Below are 10,845 nucleotides of genomic sequence, written 5' to 3' on the forward strand. Positions count from 1 at the left end.
TCAAATTTTAGCTTGACAGTACATATTTGTTAGTGAAACATATCTCCACAATAGTAGATAAAAATACTGTTAAATATATAAATTAAATATTTATTCGAAATATAACGAGAATTTTCGGTTAATTGAAAAAATAAAATTTATTAATTTATCTACATTATGTTGTCACCTTCAAAATAGTCCATAAACGATATTATGTACTTACGCCAGAATAGCCTTTAGCCCTTTCAGAGTATGCTCTCATCTACGAGTATGCCTGCAAAACAACGGGCCTTCGGGATTTTCTTTATTTTAAGAAATAGGAAAAAGTCACACGGAGCCATGTCTGGTGAATATAGAGGCTGGGGAGTCGTCATGTATTTAGTCAATAACTCAGGAACAAGAAACGAATCCGGGCCTTTTTGCAGATTGCTTTACGCAAACGACGTTGAACTGATAATAAGATAGTATTCTTTATTGAGGATTAACTTTGAGGCGCGAATTCACGATGCACTATGCCATTAAAGTTGAAGAACAGAGTAAGCACAACCTTGACGTACAAACGAACTTGACGTGCATTTTTCGGTCTTACGAAGCAGAATGCCTTTCAATGAGACGGTTGGGCTTTAGTTTCAACATAATATCCTTAAGACCAGGTTAAATCACTTCTTATAACACGTCATTGACTTCATTTAGTTATTCCTGAGCAACTTCTCTTTGCCGCTGTTTTTCTTCAAAATGTAGCAATTTTTTAAGAAATTTTAATGCTGCGCGTTTCATATCCAAAACATTCTTTCCTTTACAGATTGTGATTCGGCTACCATTCATAACCATTATTTACACTTTTTCTTTGGTTATTGATCTGCTGGGGCGTCCGAGACATTAGTCATCCTCAACTTTTTCACATTCTTAAATTTTTTGGCAAAATTCGGTTTCCATTTTTGTATCACGATTTGTCCTTTGCTTCCAAATATGCCTCATTTTCGACGATCACCTCTCCATTGGACGAATTCTTCCCAGCGAGCATTCTTTTGAAATCTGAGAATTGGAAATAATGGCTGAGGGCTAGATCTGAAGAATACTTATTACTTCTCTTTACGGTCATCCAAAATTATTTTGTGGGCTTTTATGATGTTTTCGTCGGTAACAACCTTATTTGGGTCATATCTCTAGCGCAGAGTTCGAATAAAGTTGAATAATTCTGGCTTCGTTTCGCTTCAGCAGTATTTTTCCCCCCAAAGAGAAATGCTTTATTAAAACACGAATTTCTTTTGATCCATTTTTTGTAAACTAACATAAGTAGCGTCACCCGTCAGGTCGAGCATTTTTCAATTGATCTGTTATACTGAATACAAATTTGAGTTAATCATGTTTTAACGTAATGTACACAACCTATATATGAGAAATGTTCGGAGGAAATGCTTGAACGTCGTAGGTCCAAAAAAATATATATCCGTTAGCGGAAAATTTAATTTTCGTCAAAAATATTCACCAATGCCTAGTTAAGTCATTTTAATAAAAATGAAAAATAAAGAAACGCACAAAGTTGTTCCTTTTATTGATGAACTTTTCTTTATTTATATAATATACTTCTTTATTTGTATATCTGTAATCATTATGCCTTAACTTTTACTATCCAATTTTTTATATGCTTAATATTGGATATATATTTTTGCTGATCGGAGCGATCGATGAAACGCTTTAAAACTTTTCGAAAAACTACGCTTACATACAAAGCTGCACCACATAACCTCACTTATGGTTCAGCTTATTGCGAATTGCACTCAAAAATGTTTTTACTTTCATTATTTTATAATTTATAATATAACCAGCTTGAATTTTTTGTTCAAAATTGTTTAGCAAGTTTAATAACTATTATTTTATATACCGTACTTGACATAATTGTTACTACATTCTTATTAGGCTTGTATGTATGTTTACAGCATTTATTTTACTAATTTTTTCAGTGGTAATTATGTATATATATATAGTATATATTTAATGTTGTATAATATTTTATGTATGCTTATCTTAAAAATATTAATAAATTGTTAATATTTTGCACTAACAAAAAGGTGGCTTCGATATTTTAGTAGTTACACTCTGTTGTTTTTCTTGTTGCAGCTGCTTTTTGATTTGTCCACTATTTTAGTCGTTTTTTTTAACAAAAATTATGAGTTTATTGCTGACTATTGGTGTACACGTCTATATGTACTATACATATGTATGATATAGTATATAGCTTAGCCGATATTGGGCGCTTTTTTATTATAATTAGTAATAATTTATGCATATTGTTTTTGTAATTGTAGTTTTTCGTTATGTACCTAATATTTGCATAATTTTTTATAAATATTTATCTATACAATTATATTTTAGAAATTTGCAAAATTTATTGCTTAATATTTACGCTTTAGGCTCTGCATGCGTTTATACACAATGCTTCAAATATACATACATATATGTACATATGTATGCTATACATATATGCATATAAATATTTTATACAAATTTATTAGCAGCGATTTCCGAGAAATCTGCCGTTGCTCAAGGGATTTAGTGAAGGAAAAATGTGAAAAAAATGTACTTTGTGGTATAGTTTTAGTAATAAAAGATAACTGTATTATATATTCAAATGTATTAAAAAAAAATAGTTCATATTAATCCGATATGGCCTTCTATAAGTTTTTTGGTCATTTGCTATTAATTATACGCATAATTTTTACGAAGGAAATATCACTCAGTTGTCCACGGTTAATATCCCTGCGGAGACAAAAATCATTTATTAAACAACATCAAGATCCCAAAAATGTTTCAAGAAATTAAAAAAAGTCTTGAATCAATCTTCAGTAAAATAAAGTTCTGAGGAAGTTTCCTCAGAAAAGGTCTTCAATCAATCTCGAGTAAAAGAGCAAAATGGGCAAAGAAATGCTTAGCGAAATTAGCGGTAAGATTGCATGAGTATTACTTCCCTATTCTTTCAATATACTTGTATATATAGTAGAAATTATAAAATTCAAAATTAAATGATCCCAGTTTGATTCGGTTGAAATTTTGACAATAGCTCTCCACGACAATGCATTACAGGATAATAAATTTTTCTTGATATCCGATAGTAACGCTGTCTTTTCCTATGGGCAAAAGCTTTTTCACAAGTCTTTTGAAGATTTTTAATAAGGACTATTTTTAACCATATTAGAAAGAGACATATGTATCGTGCTAGAAACATTGTTTAGGTTCAGAACGACATTCTCATACCAGATGAGAATTCATTAGAAGCAGGGTGAGAATGACGGTTTATTGTTGTAATTGCCTTAACAGGGTTTACCGAAAGGTCTTGGAATACCCATTACACTGCACACCACTCAGATACGTACTGGATCTTGTAAAATTTATTCTAGACATTTTGATTATTTTGAATTTACACAGTTTCTGTAAAAGTAAAAATATTGATATCTTCTAGATTTCCTCTTTTTGCAAAAGTGTACAACATTTTTCGATAAAGCTTATACGTAGGTTGCCTCTTATATTTTGGGATTCGTCAACCCTAGTGTTACAAACTGACATCTCTCAACTTTAACTTCGTAAAGTTTGACATTTTTTAGGTTATACAGGATTTGTCCGGAAAGTATTCGAACTAATTTTGATGATTTGTGACATCGCAGCCGATTGGATAATGCACCACGACAACGCCCCGGCTCACATCGCCTTTCTTGTGAACCTTACCAAGACCGGCATCCCAACGCTTCTACAACCGTCTTACAGCCAAGATATGGCCCCCGGACTTTTATGTTTCCTTGACTGAAAAGGCCTATTAAAGTCAAGCATTTTGAGACGACAGAGGGCATCCAAGCAGCATGCACCTCGGCCCTCAACGCTATTCCGGAGATTGCCTTCCGTGACGCTTTCAATGCTTGGAAATCGCACTGGCAACGCTGCATTGACGCCTATTTTAAAAATTTTTAAGAACTGTAACGATTTGTTAAATATTTTTTTTTTTTAAATCGACTCAGCTCTATTACTTTCCGGACAAACCCTATACGTGCTCAGAACGTTTTGACATACGAGCGTCATTTGTATTTTTTACAGTAACTCAAAATATTCAACTCGGCTAAAAAGTGCAAATAAATTCCGACACCTTCGCGTGATTAATTTTCACAGTTTCCGAGGTGGATTATCTCAGCAACAGAGCATAGTAATTTAACTTATTACGATGTAGCTCTGTCAGGTATTTATCAATGGTATAGTGACCGAGGTCGTAGATCACTCCAAGTCGATATTTGGGAAAGGTCGTCCAAAATCAGTTGTTGATCCGGAAACTAAGGTGATGCTGTTTCCAAACAAATATTGCAAGACCGTCATGTGAGCTATCATGAGATTGAGGTAACATTAAAATTTGGATGAACATTTAACTGCAGAGAAAATGTGTTCACATTGGATCCCACACAATTTGTCAACCGCTCAAAAAAGACTCGAGTCGATTGGTGTGAGAGAAATGTTAAAAAAATGGTAGCGGTGCTTCGAAACACATCTAGTATGACATCGTGACAGGTAATGAATCATAGATCTACGCGAATGTAAACAGCAGTCGACTTTGTTTGATTTCAAGCAAATGATTTGCAACCATACCACTAGTGCAACGCAGATCTGTGAATTAAATTTGTTTGCTAGTTGTGATTCCAGAAATCAAAACAACCAACTGCCGAATACGGATCAATCTTCATCACGATAATGTGGACTAAGAAGTCTACGTTTTATGACACATGAAGAAGCGGTTGTTGCATTCAGAACGCATCTTTTGGAGGCACCTCAATCGGAATTGCAAAAGTGCTTCGAAAATTGATGCAAACGCTTGCAATAGTATGCAGATCTTAATGGAGAATATTTTGAAAAAAAAAAAATAAAGCGATTTTCGTTGATAAATATTTGTTCTAGTTCTCTGGTCCCGAAATATAATAGGCGTCTCTCGTATGGCAAAAGCGATAAAGTCAAAGTCGAGTCAATTTCTTTTAAATAAAAAATATAAATTTACGAAGATCCAATTTGATCGCATATACATTTGGCTACAAAATTTTATGCACCATTGAGATAAGAGGATGAGAGAATAAAAGAGAGAGAGAGAATAGATTCTGTCCATATTGTTAATTTTATTGTAACTACCTCCTTACTTTAATTAATAATAATGCTTCTCTATAACTCTAATCTCGAACTTCCAATGCAAATATTTAAATTTTAAGGGATAACTTCGAAACGGAGGATTAACTTTTTTATTTGTTATTTAATCTCTTGAAAAGGTTGATGCGGTTACAGAAAAAAAGTTGATTTTCCTTATAGTGTTATATACGAGTAAATTTTTTTTGACATTTTGAATGTAATGTATCAATAATCATTACTGGTATTTTATATATTGTCATTTAAAAAAAAAGCATAACAAGCAGTAAAAAGAAAAATAAAAAAGCAAATCAAAACAGTGAAATTACTTTTTAAACCACATTTTGTCTATCGGGATTTATTAGCTATAATTTTAATGGCGTAAATTTAATACATTTTTGCTATTTAAATATAACTTTGTGTTTTTCGTCGCCGCTTAACATAATTACATTATTTATTTACAATTCGTCTGCTTTTTACACGCTACTTCCCAACAAACTTTAGTTGAATTTTTAGTTTAAAATTAAGTTTTTCTTAATTTAATTGCTTCACTTAATGGGCAATTGTATGGAAATGTTTTTTATAAATCCAAAAATTTTAAGCTTTTAGCAATCATTTATGTTATGTATGAGATCTTTTAAGTTCTTTTTAGTGCTTGAATGAATATAAATTAGTTTTATGTTGACGATAATAGCTTATTACTATTGACTAGAATAAATAGTATTTATTTTTTTGTAGCAAATATGTTATATATTTAATAGCATAGTTAATTTGTTGTTGTTGTTAGTGTAAAGTAAGCGCTTAAAATTGATTGTTTGCAGCTAAGTGTTGTCACAGTTTCACAATTAATTAGGTTTAGCTTTTTCAATGCAGGTGAGTTTATAAATGTATGTATACATATTTTTTACTTACTTGTTGTTGTTTTTATATATGTTTTATAAGCAACACATTTCTATGAATTTGTTAGTAATCGGTGTATTTTTGCATTTTTTGGTGGCATACAAGCAGTTTCTATTGAATATTAGTATAGAGCTGTGCTTTCTACCGCGGGTAGATGTTGAGTTTTACAAATTTTGCTGGTGTGAAATTATAAAAAAATAAATCGATTTTTTCATTTGTCGGTAGGTTATAACTTTAAAAATAGCATACAAATTCTTAAATCGTTATCTCAAGTGTTTACAGTTTTAGAAATTGTTGATGATTAAGTCAATCAGCTTTTCAAAACTTCAGTTTTCAGATTTACTTGAGACGACCAATGATCCGATCACTATAAAATCTTTTCTGCATCTTCTGTTTATAGTTTTTCAACGACTTTTTAGTTTTTTGATCTGGACAAAAATCGAATGTATCAACTGTCATATTAGGCGCGCCCCTGAAGAAGGCCTAGAGGAGCGAATTTAGAGCATCTTTTGGCAAATGATAAAATACAGTAAAAATAGAGATATCTTAATGAACCGTGGCAAAAAAAAAACGAGTTCATAGATGGGCGTAATCGGACCACTGCCACGCCCACAAAATGCCATTAACCGAAAAAGTATCGTAACTAAGTATTTAATTAATATATGAAACTCTAATTTAATACAGGAAAACCGCACTTATAAGAAAAAAATATAAATACTTGGCTTGGCCTCTCTTTCCAATAAGTTTAAGGTACATATCTCCTAAATCACTAAAGCTACAACAACAAAATTCGCCCAGCGCAAATACCACGAGAAGTCCTAATCAAGGATCAATTAATATATCAAGATAAAACTTTGTACAAATAATTCTTTTTAGGTGTGCCACCTTATGCGCAACTCGAACAAAAACCGTTTAAGCCCCTATATGTGTGTAATATGTGGACTCAGTGCTTATAAATAGTTGACTTTTTACCAAAAATTGCGTTCAATGTGCGATATATATAATTGAAATTCAGAGATAATTATTTTATTGTATCTCTGTGTATCAGAAATGGTTTGAATCGGGTCAATACTTCCCTCACTCTCACGTACCTATTATAAAGATTTTCGAATTTCCCGTTGACCTTATATCGCATTCATCGGCCAATATGTGAGTGATCTTAATAAATTTGAAAATGCTAGTTTTTCTTAAAATAGTGCATATATGTATGTGCTTAGAATGAATAAAATCAGGTGAAAAGTCACCCTAGACCCCATATAACTAACGGGCCTTATGTAGCTGAATGTACTTCTCTGGCGTAAATCCTTGCCAGTTGCAAGAGTATAAAATGTTCGGATAAATCCATACTGAGCGCTTGCTTACTTGTTTTTATTGAGTTCAAATTACTAAAAATAAGAATTTCCTTTATTTATTTCATTGTCATACATTCTATGTATGGTTTTGTCTGGCTAAACTGAAAACGATTACGGGAAAGTGAAAAGTAATTATCCAAAAAATAGGCTTAGATAACAAGTGACAATATCTTACAATATCTTTGTAATATTTCGGTTGAGTTTTTTGAATTTATTGAACAAATCTTGACTTGATTATTGAGAAGATTGCTCACCATAACTCAAAAATGGTCAGTACCTAGCGCTGGCGCCTCTTGACTGGAATTGATTTGTGCTCATGTGACATGGTAATGAAGTCTATTTTATTACGAAATACGGCTTCTGTGTGCTAGAATTCTCCAGTTAAACTATCTTTACATAAATAGAAGAAAACTCTTTCTCGTTTTGATATTTGTTAATTAGTGGTCATTTACCAAATTCTTTAAATCAGATCTTTAATGCTATAATTAAGAATTCTGCGAAAGTTATATTTTCTGGTAGTACCACAAATTTCTCAAAAATGTCTAGTGGTTAATATCTCATTTTAATCACTCCTTGGTAAAATCAAACTTGGTTTGCATATGAAAATGCGAAATGTTGAATTTTCGAATTTGATTCATTTTCCATTTACCATTTATAAAGAGGTTAGACTTAGCAATTGTGAATGAAACCGTAGCTTTCGATGTTGGTGGGAATTTTTACGAGTCTCTGCTTGCTTCCACTTTGCATTGTAGTAGAACTAAAAAACTACTAAATAAATGGATTCAAATTTTTTTTATGTTAAAAGCGAGTTGTTGAACTTAGGCATCTCTATCTCAGGTGGGGTTTTGTATGTGATACAAATACATTTTTAAAACTCTCGTCTGGAACCAAAATTAAATACTCACTAACATTTTAAATGCGTGACTTTATGTTTATGGTATTGATAATGCGCAATTTTGGTTACGTCAACACCATTTTGATTATTTTGATGTCAAATTTGCACCAGGTTCTGAAAGGCAAATTGACTAAAATAACGTTAAGATAATCATTGAGTTTGACTGCAGTTTGGAAAACTATTTCGATTGCCCAGTAGATAAAGATTGCTCAAAAGCAACAGATTCGACCGTTTTTTGCTGGATACAAAAATAACGTCATATATGTGTGTGTGCTGGAGAATATGAGAAAATAATCATGTTGGTGTAAAACTCGCTTTCAGGGAATATTTTAAAATCGTCAGCCTAGTAATTTGGCAATAGAGACGTGGGTTTCTATGAGAGTGGCATTGTGAAAATAGCTTGAAAATGGCAATAAATTGTCGTAAAAAACGGTGCATCTTTGACTTGAATCGTATTTTTCTAATTATTTTAATAAAATCTTAGATTAAATGCAGAAATAATAGTTATTTTTTTACTGGACCATATATTGGTATTTGTGTAAATGAAGGGGATGATTTACTATGCAAGCTAATATATAAAAACTCTAGGCAAGTCTATGAATAAAATCGAAATGAAATCCAAGCAATGAGCTCACGAAAAGACATCTTTGTTGTTATTAATTTTTTGGCCTCATAAAATCTGCATACGAATCCTTAATATGCCTACGTCTTATTCTGCACACAATTAATTCGGTTACAAATGTGCGAGCTAAGATTGGTCTTATGTGTCATATCAGCTGCAATTTTACGGCGTATTCAAATATTTAAGTAGGCATACAGAAATAAAGATAAATAATACAATACTAAGACCATATACATACATAAGCTAAGAAAAACAAATACAATAAGGACACGCGTTAGCGACCGTAAAAGAAAATGGAAAATATAAAAATGAAAACCAAAGCCTAAAGTAATAAAATGGTAGATAAACAAATGTATAAAAGAAGCAAACAATTTTTTTTATTTTTTTTATTTTATAAAAGCTTACATAATAATACAATTATTATACAAACTTAAGAAAATACGCAGCACTAGCATCATGGGCTATCGGCCGAAGCAAAAAATTATATACTGTATTTTGACCAAAAAAAAGAAAAAAGGAATTTTTCTTAAGGATGTGGCACAAACAAACGAAAAATTATTTTTTCTATATAGTACTTTAGAAGCTAACATATACATACATACATATAGTAAATACATTTTGATATAAAAGTGAAAGCGACAGACTAGCGCTAAGTTAAATGCTGTAGCAAGGCATTTTAATATTATATACAGACATACATACATAGTTAACAGGTCGCAGGCAATAGGTACTTATGACATACATATATATGTGGATATAACTGTGACCCAGCACCATGAGCAAGTCTAAGCGTAAATATAGAAAAACAGAAGGTACAGTTATAAGGCTTGCAAGTGTATACATTTTAATTAGTAGGTGTTTAAAGTGTTTATTAGATATTTAGGATTTTTTGTAAATAAATTTTTCGAATTTTTTGTAAATAATTTATAAAAAAAAATTTAAATATTTCAGTTAGACATTTATTGCGCTTATATGCTTCGATTGTTAGTAGTAGTAGTAGTAAAGTAATGCAATAACAGTTTTTGAATAAAAATATTTTTTAATAAAAATGTTTATATAAAGTCGACTAACTATCGAAAATATGTGGAAAGTATAAAACTATGTAGCTGCTTTAAATATGCATATATTTCATTTATTTGAACTTTATTTGTAATTTACAACATGAATTCGACTTAAACAGGCTATGTGTACAAACTGCTTTATTTAATTTTTATTTAATTACATCTAAAGTACTTTGCATTTATTTATTATTTTTTTTTTGTCATAACATTTTTTTTTTATTTTTATATAATGTATTTCAACTCATTTTTGGATATTTTGGCTAAATAAATATTTCTATGAATTTTCGTTTTTTTATTTGAACTTAGCAATTATTTAATTAAATTTATTATTTGCTACTTTATTTAAAAATAAAGCTGAACCACATATAAAACAGAAATTATTTTAGTTTGGTGATACACTGAAAAAGGTTGAGGACGTAGAATAAGTAGTATAAAAGAGCGAAACTTGTGTTGGATGTGCAGGAATAAGTACAAAAAGAGAATATTGAAAACGGTATAATCTGGTAAAAATGTAGAATTGAAGGTATGTAAAATAACAGTAAATAAATTTGGAAATATATAACAGCACACGACAACTTATTCTGATGCTTTTAGAATCCATTACAGTATACTATATGAACCCTATATTAACATACATATCTGTAAAAATATAAGAGTACAAGTTCCAAAACCGTGATATGGTCTGTCTCCAGAACTCTTTTGGAAAATTTTCTAAAGCAGTAGTTTTTTATTATAAATATAGAGTATCACTTCCAAAAGCGTGCTATTATTAGTCTCCAGAACTCTTTTCAAACATTTTTTGAGACAGAATTAAGTAGTAATATTCCTAGAATATATCGAAATTGCTATAAAAATTCGTTTATAAAGTGAACAATATGAAAACAGTAA

This window comes from Bactrocera tryoni, chromosome 4 (assembly GCF_016617805.1).
Source record: "Bactrocera tryoni isolate S06 chromosome 4, CSIRO_BtryS06_freeze2, whole genome shotgun sequence".
NCBI classification, from domain to species: Eukaryota; Metazoa; Arthropoda; class Insecta; order Diptera; family Tephritidae; genus Bactrocera; species Bactrocera tryoni.